The following is an 11067-nucleotide window of genomic DNA, read 5'->3' as shown; positions in this document are numbered from 1 at the left end:
ATATTCCTGAGGCTGAACTCCTCCTGCTCAAGGACCCCAAAATGTCTTCCTGCCTCATTCCATCCCCAAATTCCCCCCCCCGATTTAGCTGCTGCATGGGGGAGCACCAAACCCTGGCCATGCCCTGGGAATTAAGGGAGTTTTCCTCCCAGCACCAAGCTCTGTATGTAAATTTTTCATGCATATATTTGCATCCATTTGATCAGTGGGGGAGCTGGGAGCAAAGTTTCTGTTTGAGGATGCTCAGCCCACCCCTGCTGTGGGGATGAGGGAGAGGGGGAACAAATTAACACAAATTAACTCGCTCCGATCGCTCTTTTCCTTCCCTTAAAAGTGAGAGTATTGGTAAATCTTGTTTTTCAGAAGTCCAGGCTGTAAGCTGGGACCTCTGGTCCCTTTTTCTGCTCTTTCCCACTGTGGGGTACAGGATCAGAGCACCCCAAAATTGGCTGTGGGCAGGCACAAAGCCTGGCTGTGAGTGTGGAGCTGGGGAAGGACACACTGGGAGCTGCAGCCACGGGATTTAGGACACATTTCTGGCAGCCTGCACTGAGCCCTGTGGCCTCCTGCTTGTCGTGTGTCCATTTTCCTCTGGAATGCACCCAAAAGTTGGGGAAGCAGATCTGCAGCTCTGTCCATGGAGCTGAGCGGTGACGTCACAATTTGCGTCCGGATTAAAGGGAAATTAAAATTAATCCTCGCAGCCCAGGGAGATCTCTGGGGTTTAGCATTTTTTCCCCTGATCATTCAGTATTTTTAGCAGATTTTTTTTTTTTTTATTTTTAGTTCCTCACAGAAGCAGCAGGTACTGGAAATCCCAGCCCCATCCCAGCAGCCTCATCATCTGTGCTGGGAGTGATGGGAGGAAGGATGGTACCAGGGAAAATAAAACTGGCTGGGGTTGGCTCTGCCACCCAGAGCTCCTCAGAAGGGAGAGAATTAAACCCCACCCAGTAATTAATTAATCCAGTGTAAAGAATCTGAGCCATGCTGTGCTGTGAAACTCTGCTGTGCTGTGCTGCTGGTTGGGGTGAGACCCCCAGAGATCCTGTGGGATCCCCCTGCAAGGAGCCGCTGGCTCTGGCACTGCTGGGCTGGGGTGAATCCCAACAAAATCAGGGAAAGAGGAAATGGATCAGGGTTTGGATCAGGCCAGGAATAATCACCAATCCTCCCCAATGAGCAGGAGGTTCAGATGAACCCTTTGCTGCACTCAGCTTTGCAGCATCCTGAAAAGTGGACCAGAACAGTGAGGTTAACATTGAGTTAACTTCTCTCTTGGGTCACAGCTCGGTGTCACACCAGAGCAGATCCCAGCACCCCCAGGATTTATATTTCATTCCAGGGGCTTTGCAGAGGCAGGAGGTGCACGAGGGGCTGTGCTGGTCTCGGTGGGAGTGGGTGAAGCCACCTTGCAGCAAGCACAAATCCTTTCCCAGCGTGTCCAGCCGGGCACATGAGCACTTAGCCGGCACACGAGAGCCCCTGCCGTGCCTGGCATCTGTGTCAGGTGGCTGGAAACACAGCAAAACTGCTGGCTGAGCAGGGCACAGGCACGGGGCAGCACAGGGAGCTTAATTAAATCACTTCCAGCTGGGTTTGGTCAGGAACCCTGGCACGCAGCGCTCCCAAATCCCACTGACAATTCCCCTCTGCCAGGGTGAGGGACACGCCGGGCCCCTCCCCGCACCCGCTGGTTTGGGGGGGCGTGAAAAATTGATTTCTTGATTAAAGTCTAATGCGTGGTATAATTAAGGAAATCCTCCCAGTTCAGCAAGTCATTAGGAGATGATTAATTGGGATGAGGCCGGGAGCTGCCTCCTGCTGAGGAGCAGCCGTGGCAGTGGGGTCATTGGCGCCCACGGGATGGAGCCCGGCCTTCCTTGGCAAACCCATCCCAAAATCTCTGCAAATCCAGCCTGGAGAGCCGTGCTTGAGATCCCTCTGAGCCGCTGCTGGTGCTCCTTCCAGTAACAGTTTAAGGTCTTTCACTTGTAAACATTTAAGTGGTCGCAGTTTAGCTGCAGAGCCCAAGGAGGTTCCTCCAGAGCTGATCCATCCCCTCCATGCCCACCCTGCACCCATAACACAGCCCTGACCAGAACATTTTGCTTTTTCCTTGATTATCTCTCCAGTTCTCGCATTTGTTTTATTTATGATGAAGACAGCAGAGGCAGCAGCTGCTCCAAGGGGGTTTTTTGCTGCCTTCCAGAGACCTGGAGTTGATGCAGACACCAGCCCCCAGCATGAGCTCCCGGTGTCTGCGTCACAAACGGGTTTTATTCTTGAAATGGTAATTGAATACTAAATGGTAGATCTGTCAGATAGATTGGGTGAAAAGATCAATTTGCTTTAGATAGAGGAGATGATATTTCATGGCACAAAAGAGGAATTATGGGGAATCAGTAGCAGCCTGTCAGTGTGCACTGGTGGGAGTTATTAGATGTGTCTCAGACATGTCTGATCAGTCTGAGGGTGAAAAATATTTTGGCTGAAGGAAATTTTGGTCACACAGCTGCTTTAGTGGTTTGTTTGTAAACACTTTGCTATGCTTGACATAGATGTAAGTTAGTTTAGGCTTAATGGATGATATTGAATGAGGGGGAAATGTTGTTTTGCAGTTCAGTAGTAAGAGTTGTCTATTTTTTTTCCATTCCCCCCTTTTTTTTTTTTTGTTTTTGAGAGGGGAAGCAAAGTCTGGAGAACTGGAGAAGTGGACAGGGGTAGTGAGGTGTCTTTTTATGTCCACACTGAAATTGTGTTCTGAATGCTTTAAGGAATGTGTTTAATGAGCTGTGTGCACCCCAAAATCACCCCACAGCACCCCCAAAAGGTGTTCAGGTGCTGATCTCCCCCAGGCACTGATTACAATTTGCTAATTAACCTCATCTCCTCCAGGAACTGCAGCAGGGGAGAAGATGCCCTGCACTGCTCCCTCATGCCCTCATACCCTGCAGGGTTGTTTTCTCTGTGTAAGGTCAGTGCTAGAGGGTAAAATTAAACCTACCATGAAAATGCCCCACTCTGGCAAACAACAACTGCAATTACATGCCCAGCCTCACCCTGGCCAAAGGACGAGGTGGCTGCAAGTGCTGCCCACGTGTCCTGCAGGGGGATTAATTCTGGTTTTGCTCTGCACATTTTACAATCCTCACTCATCTCCACAGTGAGATGAGCGAGGATTGTAACCTCTTTAAAAACATCAGGTTGCTCAGAGCTTCATCCCACCTGGCCTTGAGCACTTCCAGGGGTGTGGCAGCCACACCTCCTCACCACCCTCACAGGTTCTTACCCCAAAAAAACCTCAAATGGGAGCAGTTCAAGCACTCCTGTGAGCACATGGAGGGAACAGAGTGCACAGCATCGGCTGTCAGGGAGCAAATCCAGTTCAAACACGCAGTTCTTATGCTGAAGTCGTTAAATCTTTGGCTAAACTAAAAAGGCAGAGTGGAGAATGTTTTTAATATGCTCAGGAAATCCTCCACACTGGATGAGATCAGAAGAAGCCATTAGTGAGGATGGACAGGGATTCTTCTCCAAACAAAGGCCAATACTGAGTAATTGCAATTCTATAAACAGAGCATCACTTCAAAAACCCAGTGCCTGCCCCAGCAGCCAGGGAAGCATCAAACCCTGGGGTTTAATGTGAAGGTAGATGGATGGAAAATAATTACGTGCCTTAACAGTTCCAAGCTTATATTTCCAATCCACATTGTCCTTGAGCCATTATATATTTAAGGGGTTTGCTCTGCACTAATGGGAATGGAATTGCCAAATTCCACCCTCACTTCTCCAGCTTTGTTCTTGAGAATTAAAGGACAGAGACCAGACTTTTTTTTTTTCTCTGAATATGCTCACTTTTATTTTTCACAAAGCTAAAAAGCTGCTTGCTTTATGGTTTAGATTTTTTCCTGACATCAAATTGCTGGGGAAAAAACCCATCAAAAACTGTAACTTAATACAATAACTAAGAGAGTTAGTGCAGGGTTTCATTAGCTCCCAAAAGCTGAGGAGCATCTGAGGGGTTCTCAAACATCAGTTAACCCTCAGAACATCATTAACCATGAGGGTTTTGATAATAATTTTATGGGGAGCAAAGAGGTGGGCCAATTGATTCACCAACCCATGAATTTCTGTCTCCAAGTGCCTTCCCAGATTAGCTGTTAGTCACCCTGCAATACGTCTCCTTCATTTAATGTTGAGTTATAAATCCCAGCCTCCAATTAAAGGAGCTGGGCTAGCAGTCATCATTTGCTAGTAATGGACTCAAGCTGCAAAATTTGGCTTCAAAGCTCAGAGCTGTGTGGATTTAGGGTTTTAGCTCGCCCGTTATAGAAATAAGGAACAGATGGGATTTGCAGGCCTGCTTCAGACTCCCTTCTCCTGATCAGGTCAGTGTTGTTTAAGTCAAATCAGATTTTCAGCCCGATTCATTCCTGCCTGCTGCACTGATGGCACACAAACTGTCCCCAGGGATGGAATCCTTAGAGCCCTGGGTGTGTTCTGGATATCCTGGAAAAGAAATATCACCACTGGTTCTGCAAGTGGTGTGGAATTAAAGGCAATTGGGAACATTTGTAGTCAGCGCCAGCCAGGTCCTCAACATGCATTTATATATCAAAGTTCTCATATTTTTAGAAGTTTAGAGCTGAGAACTGTGCCATATTCCTTTTTCGTCTAATAAGGGTTCTGTGAGACACATGGAAGGGATGGGTTTGAGATATTCTTAGCAATTTAACACAGCCAGAGCATCTTGCCTCAATTTGTTGTAGATTCCACTCCTCAGGGCAGAGCTGGCAGAATGATTCCTCAGGGATGTCTCCAAGGGAAATGGTGGCTGCCTCCTCTATCCAAACTGAGCCTGGGTATCTTCCCTTTGGAAGCATCACTTCAGCTGAACAAATGATTAAATTTAGTACTGAAAGAACAGGCTCAAAGTGCATTTTGCAGAAGGTGACACGGGAGTATCTCATGGTCCTGTCTGGTTTTTAACCCAAGTATCATTTAAAATGGGGCTGTTCAGCATCTCAGAGCTTGTGGTGGTGTGGAACCGCCTGTGGTTTGCTCTTGTGTGCCACTCGTCAGGAATTCCTTGGAAAGGAGAATTTCCTGAAAGGCTTTCACTCCTTCCTGATGACTTGTGGAGATGGTTTTAGCTGGAAAAAGGGATTTATAAAAGCATGGTGCTAAAGACTTGCAGACAGGCGTTGCCTCAAACAACGCTGCGCCCCAGAGATTGCCAAATCCAAATCGTGGGCAAAATAAAGAGCTGCTGTTCCCAGGCTGCCCGGGCAGCCACCCTGCTGCTTTTGCCAGGGATGCACAGAACTGGAGGATCTGATAAGAAAACACTTTCATGCTGCTTGAAGTTCAGTGCCAGCCCAGCTGAGACAAGGGCAGTGCCTGGGGACAGGCAGCCACGGTGCTGCTGAGGGAATGAAAAGTGAAGGAGGGCAAATGTTCAGTCTGGAAAGGCTTCCAGCCTAATGTAGGATTAGCGGGAAGAAAATGGACTGCACATTAAAATTCATGAAGGAGTACGATTTAAGATCCATGAATAACAGAGCCACAATTATGCAGGAGCGGGGATTTGGGTTTGTTTTTGTTTTTTCCAGAGCTGGTGGAAGAAGTGAAGTCATTAGCAGGACGTGTGTGGCTGCCCCGTGCTCTGCCCTCCTTGCTGGATGTTGTGGACACACAGAGCTGATGATACCGAAAGGTCAAACACGGCAACAAGAGGAAAAGGGAGAGGTTGTAGATTCCCAGATAAAATATGAGAGGGTTTTTGTGCTCTGACAGGCTGTGTCCTTGTCCCTGGTAAGAAGTTTTGGTACTTGTTTGGTCTGGACACATCTCTGAAGTCTGGGGGATGTGGCACTTGGGTATCTGTCACTCTGGGCAATCTGGACTCCGACTTGGGTATCTGTCACTCCTGGAGCCTTGGTCAAGTCACTTATCTCCTGGAGCTCAGCCCTCCCCTCCAAAATGAGGGTGTCAGGGATGAGTTCATTCCTAGGAGGTGTGACAGCATCTGTTGTAAGGGGAAGGAGAGTTCAAATCTGCTTTTTCATCCTTAATTAAGCTACATGAGCCTCAGGTCCTTCCAAACAAGGCTGTGGAAGGAAATCCAGGTGAGCCTGGACTTGGTGTATGTGGTGAGGGCCATGGGAAGGGGAGGAAGGCAACCCCCAGCTCATCAACCTCCAGGTTTTTGTTATCCAGGAGAGCATCGAGGAGATCTGGCTTTTCTTAATGACTTAGCAAGAGAAAAGCTCATGCCAGGGGTTAACTCTTCATCCTGCTGCTCCCCTCCACGAGGACAGAGGCTGGGAAGTCAGCTGCTGTTACTCCATGGTCTTAATATAGAACAAAAGAGTAGTATTTTGTCCTAGATTTAACAGCTGGAGAAATAAAACTACTTTGGGTAGCAGGAGATGCTGTCATGTGTAAGAGGGCATTTCCAGGGCAGTTTAGGATATCTGCTCATTGTACAGTCACAGAAATATATTTAAATCACAGCCATGGGTGCACTCCAATGGGAATGGAGGGCCTAAGTGAATTATTGATTGTTTTGCACATTTGATAAGGAAGTCAGAAGAGGAAGGATGCCTAATATACAGAAATAGATTGGAAGCCTCCCATGGGTTGAAACAGAAGTGCAAGTGTGAGAAGGTCTTAAAATAGCCAAGAGCTTTCACTGCTGCAGGTACAAAAGGCCTTGAATCAGTGGAATGCTTCAGGTGGAGATCCAGGGGGATGGATCTGCTCCCTGCCTCCTGGGGTTTTTTCCCCTGCTTGCTCTCAGTGTATGTGCTAAGCGCCCATAAGCTGCCTCCCTTCATCTCCTTAGGTAAGCATGGGAAGAAAATGTTCCAATTTAACATGAAAAATCTCAGACACCATTTAGAGATTTAGGTATTCTCCAATCTGCCCTGCCCCAGTCTCCAGGGAGACTGTTCCCATGCCATTCTGCATTTGTGTTTCTGCACAGATAGTTTCACTGATCCAAGGGCTGCTTGGAGGATTGCTGGGGGAGCTTTTTTTAAACCACAGACATGATGTAGTGGCTTTGTAGGAGCGCCGCTGGATTGTTTCCAACATTCAGCTCCTCACCTGTCTGGATGGTGTGTGAGGGCTGACAGACAGATGGACGGACAGCCCGTGCTCTGTGTGAGAATGCAAACAGCTGAGCCAAAGCTTAATCCTCTCCCCAGCCTGTGACCTTTTTATTCAGGCTTGCACCTGGCAGGAGCAGCAATCATTCATGGATGTGGCCTCGGAAACAGCTGCAGATCTGACACTGGAGTTAAATTTAAAAAGGGTGAAGCAGGCGGACGTGTGAGGGGGGTCAATCAACAAAATCACTTCCTAGACCAACTTTAAAGAGAAAGCAGGGCTTTAAGAACATCAGTCAAGGCCCGCAGTGAGCACCCCAGGTCTCTTGTGCTGAGTACAATGATGTTTGTGCAGAAAGGTTTGCAGAACTGGGGCACAGAGACCTGAGAGTGTGACTGTGACTCACTGCAGGTCCATGTGCAGACACAGCCCCAGAGCAGCTGGGAGGGGAATGGGATCGGCCTGGGGTGAGCCGGGCAGGGCTGTGAGGCCACCAACAAGAGGATGGGCAGTTGCTGTGGCAGTCCTGTCACCCTTTGTGCCATGGCTCGCTCAGACCTGGCTCAGGAGCTCCTCAATGCCACAGCTGAGATGGGCTCCCAGCACAGAACTGCAAATCCCTTTCCAGCACAAAAATATTTAATTCCACCAGAGCAATTCCCAGCTTGGCTCTGGCTGGACACTGCCCACCTGCAGAACAAACTAAACCAGATTCCTGCCAGTGCTGTATTTCCTGCAGCCTGTTTTTAGCAGAAACCTGGGAGTGCAGTTAGGAATAACCTGGCTGTCCTGGCAGAAGGCTGCACAGTAGGAATTGTTGTTTTCCATGGAGCTAAACACAAGGAAAATATATTCATGGTAGGGGAGAAAGGCTAAATGTCTGATTGTGTCTTCAAAAAGAAGCAATTTTTAACAAGCGGAGCAAGATTTGCAATAAAACTTGTCAATTTGTAAATGTTTGGTAGCAAGGCACTGTAAGACAGCAGATGGAGGTGTGAAAGGGGTTTGGGTTTTTTCCTGTCTAACACCTCCTTTTTCCAGCATTCTTCCTCTGTTTTAAGAATAACACTTCTTCAATAATGACTCACAGCCAGTGCCACAAAAATCCTGGCTGTCAGAAAAACTGCTGGGTGTCTGACAGGAGTGCAGCTTGCAGGGAGCATTGGTTTCCTCTGTCTCTGCTGAAATCACAGCTCGGGGATTGTTTTGCTAGAAAGTGGCCCTACTTAGAGATTCCAGGCACAAGGCAATTACCTGTCTTTCCTTGCTGGATGTAATTAATAGATGTGGTTTTCTTCGCAGGCACATGGAATGGACCACATTGTCCAGAGCTGGGAGATGAAAATTCCCCAGGCAATCAGGCTTCTCTCCTGGGAAAGATGGATAAACCCCATGGTGTACCAGCAGGGGCTGGAATATTCCCCACATCCTGCTAGATCTCTGCTAATCAGAAAAGAAGAAAAGAGATCCTCTGCTCAGAAGGGAATAAAGACATCCTGAGGGATAATCCAGCAGAGCCACAAGCCCTCTGCCACCTCACAGAATTTGCAGTTCTGTGGGGAGCTAAACCTCAGGAAAAGGAGCAATTTTAGTCTTCCTGGATGGCCTGAAGGTAACAATGCTGCCCTGTGCAACACAGTTACTGCCAGAGCAGCTGCAGGGATGGGAGCACATGTCTCAGTTATTGGAGCAGGGAATTGTGCTGGGATCCCTGGGTTCTTCCCCCAGCCCTGCCTTTGATTTGTGGTGTGTGCAGACCCCTTAATTTGTTTCTGTTTTCCCCATCTGTGAAACTGAGATAAGATCACAGGGGAATTGTAAAGTGTGCTTCATTAATGTTTATTAGACAGGGGGAAATCCTTAAATGAATGGCACTGTATTCCAGGAGGACAAAGTTCAAGACTGCAAAGGGGTTGATTAAAACCAAATCTGCTATTCCCAGGCTGGGAGGACAAAAAAAAAAAAAAAAAAAAAGAGAATTGAAAAACCTTACCTAGCCCTGTGTCTGCCAAAGGAAAGATGTGATTTAAATAAAATCATGCAGACTGCAAGTGTGTCTGCATAAATGTGTGTCTATTAAAACCATTAAATATTTCTTGGCAAACACACAGCAAAAACTGAAATAAGGGTGTGTTTGCAGTTTCAAATGTGTATATGATCACCATTAACTGTAAATTACCAGTGGCAACATGACATAAGTAAACGGCGATTCAATAAATTTGATATTTTCCATAAAGGGGTGTACCAACATAGTGTATCAGCATATTCCACCATTTTTTGTCAGATTGTCACAAACCAGATTATTGTGAGATTTTACAATGCCTGCTTGCTGGCAAACCAAACAATTATTTGTAGGTTAGACAAAGCTAACTGATGGATCTGATGGAATATTTTCCAAGCCTCAGAGTGCATGCTCCTAGTGGGGAAATATTTCTCCCATTGTGCCAGAGGCAAAAATTGAGGGAATTTGGGACAACCAGACTCAGCGGGTGGCCTGAATTTGCTCCTGGCGTGACACAACATTTACTGCGTGCTTCTTTTCACTGATAGAGCCCAATGGAGGGTGAAACAACAGTGTGTGAGGGGAGAAAGCACTGAGCTACGGGCAAAATTCACCATAAAAATCACATTTTGGGGAAAGCAAGGGAGCTGGACTGCGGCTGGTGTGTGTTCAGTGTTCTGTGCTTGCCACCTTCAGGCCTGCTGTGAACTCACAGATGGAGCTGCAGCGCCTTCATTTGTTCATCACAGCCAGTTTTGGGGTTTATTAATGTCCTTAAAAATCACATTTGTTACCCGGAGCACAACAAGGTGATACCTGCACGTTCCAGAGAGACACTGATTATTTATTTCAGCCTTGCCAAGCCTGGGTGAACCTCACAGAGCAGGCAACCCAACCATCAAAACTTTTTACTGTTTACACATTTTAGCACACAAAGGAATTAGTGTTCATTTGCCACCAGTCACATAGTCCACTTGTTAATAAATATCCTATCTTCTACCGGTTAATGGGTTAATGATTTGCTTCTGACGCTAATTAGTGCTGTGCTGAGTCTTTCTCTTTGGGGTCAGTGGGTTTCTTGGGTGGGTGGTCACAGAATTACCAGAATTACCTTTTACCCACTTGGAGCTGAGCTGGGTTTATCAGTTTCTCCCACATCTTGGCAGTTCTGCCAGATGTCCCCTAAATTCTGCATTCTTTGTGTCCACTACCAAGGGTACCCTTTTTTTTCCCACAGCTTTGTTAAGCTGCCCCTGAGATCATTGGAGCATGTCCAACCCTAAACTTTTAAAATTCTAACAAGTAATCTGCTTTTTCTAACACATCCCTTAGAGCTTGTTGGCTGCTCTCTGTTTCAGAGATTGAATCTCGTCTCTTGTTGACTAGGTTTGAAAGTATAAAAAGATCCAACATCGAAGAGCTTTTTCTCTCTCAAGGAAGAGGTTTTGGTGAAGCAGGTTTATTTATCAATATATTACTATTTTCTATATGCATACAATTGTGTTTTGCTCAGCATTGTGTAACAGCCTAATGTAACACAGTATGACACCTAGCTGACCTATAGAAAGAGAGCATTACTCTGATTTATAACAGAATTCGAGATGGTTTCTTGTCCCTTAGATTTTAGAATGTCCTTTTCCTAATCAGGGTCGTTCCATCAGGACGTTTACGTGTGGACTCAAGACTCAAGTTTTGTCACGAAATACATCTGAGCAGCCTGATCTGACGGGATCATTGATTTCGAGATCCTTCCAACCCTCCGCACTTTGTAATTTGGTGATTTTTAGCATTTTTTGAACAATTCTGTGACTCTGAGGCGCTGCGAGAGCCTGAGGGGAGACTGGGGGGGCGTGGCTTCAGGAAGAGGCGGGAAGCTGCGTGGAGGCGTGGCTTAACGAGGAGGCGGGGGAACAGCGGAGGGCGTGGCGCGCATGCGCGAGACGCGCGGC

This window comes from Geospiza fortis, unplaced genomic scaffold, assembly GCF_000277835.1.
Source record: "Geospiza fortis unplaced genomic scaffold, GeoFor_1.0 scaffold538, whole genome shotgun sequence".
Taxonomy (NCBI): domain Eukaryota; kingdom Metazoa; phylum Chordata; class Aves; order Passeriformes; family Thraupidae; genus Geospiza; species Geospiza fortis.
The sequence above is the reverse complement of the archived record's forward strand: the minus strand, read 5'-3'. Positions refer to the sequence as shown.